This window comes from Poromitra crassiceps (assembly GCF_964638095.1).
Source record: "Poromitra crassiceps genome assembly, chromosome: 3".
NCBI lineage: Eukaryota > Metazoa > Chordata > Actinopteri > Beryciformes > Melamphaidae > Poromitra > Poromitra crassiceps.
The window spans coordinates 11,901,501-11,903,117 of NC_139625.1; the positions used below are offsets into that span (position 1 = coordinate 11,901,501).

Below are 1,617 nucleotides of genomic sequence, written 5' to 3' on the forward strand. Positions count from 1 at the left end.
GCCTTTAAAACCAGGAAAAAAACGACACTTATGCGAGAACCCTATATATCCAAAATCTAAGACGATATTATCTACTCAGATCACTATCGCCAAATATCAATATATTGCCCACAATAGGCCAGACAGATGACATCATCACTGATGACATCACAAGGTCGTAGATGATGTCAAACTGATGACATTACAATTGCTCAAGTGACATCACTGATGACATCACTGTCACTGACGACATCACAATTGCTGCACAGCAGGCATGTCCAAAGTCCGGTCCGGGGGCCAATTGCGGCCCGCGGAACGATTTTAAGTGGCCCTCCTCCGTCTTGTCTCTCAAAATATACTATTATGTGGCCCTCCACACAGTATTGGTTAATCAAGCAAGTTCAATAAGCATTTTTTCCATTCACCTAACAATGACAGCACTATCATACAGTTAGTAGACAAGCACAGTATGTCCCTCCCCAGACATACATCAATGCCCATGTGCAATTTGAGATCTGCACATGGCCATCCATGATCACTGATGATGTCATAGGCATTGTGACATCATCAGTGATGTCATAACTCCTTCCCTGCAGAGGCTATAAGTAGTATAATGTACTTATATACATACTAGTAATGTCAGAAGGGGACAGTGTCGGGGAATCGATCCACGGGAAGCCATCTTCAGGCGCCGCCTTGTGCACATGGCTGGGACAGGTCTATCAGTCATGGCTGGACAGGTCCACACCGTACTATGCCCTGAGATGGACGGCCACTCTGCTCCTGGGTGCTGTCTACCTGATCAGAGTATACATGTTACAGGGCTGGTATATAGTCACATATGCTTTGGGAATCTACCACCTCAACCTGTTCATCGCTTTCCTCTCACCCAAAGACGACCCTTCACTGCTGGATGAAGACGAGGGCCCAGGCCTCCCTACCAAGCGCAACGAGGAGTTCCGCCCTTTCATCAGGAGGTTGCCGGAATTCAAATTCTGGCACTCGGCCACGAGCGGCATCGTCCTCGCCATGCTCTGCACGTTCTTTGAAGCCTTCGACGTGCCAGTGTTCTGGCCCATACTGGTGCTCTACTTCATCATGCTGTTCTGCTTCAGCATGAAGAAGCAGATCAAGCATATGATCCAGTACAGATACCTCCCCTTCACACATGGCAAGAGGACGTACAAAGGCAAGGAAGACGCAGACAGGCTTTTGTCACCCAAAGAAAGTGGCCAGGCTGCCGATGATGTCGCACCGGTGATATCACTGATGATGACATCGCCACCGATGGCGTCTTAATCGCTCGGGCGACATCACCGATGGCATCACTCACTGGTCAGTGATTTTGTGGCATCACCGGCGATGACACTGATGAACAGAGAAGTCACGCGTGGTGAACACAGTGACCCCTCAAACCAATTCGCGTTTAACGTTAAATTAACTTTGGAGCTACTCCAAATATTGTGTGAGATGCTATGTTTTTAAGAAAAAGGGCCTCAAACTTTTTTTTTGCCTTTTTCTGTGATTGCCTTTTTGTATTGTTTTGGTCTCCTGACTATGGATGTGACCGCTACGCTGCATACTTAGACCAAGTCAAATTCCTCTTATGTAATCTGATTACTTACTGAAGCAATAAAA

The 1,617-nt window shown here is 46.9% G+C and overlaps 1 pseudogene across 1 annotated transcript; it reads left to right on the forward strand.

The window, feature by feature from the left end:
- The first annotated feature begins 615 nt into the window (after nucleotides 1-615).
- On the forward strand, nucleotides 616-1,278 carry LOC310772963 (protein RER1 pseudogene; annotated as a pseudogene). The gene has a single exon. The product of its transcript is annotated as a protein RER1 pseudogene (transcript).
- The last annotated feature ends 339 nt before the right edge of the window (nucleotides 1,279-1,617 follow it).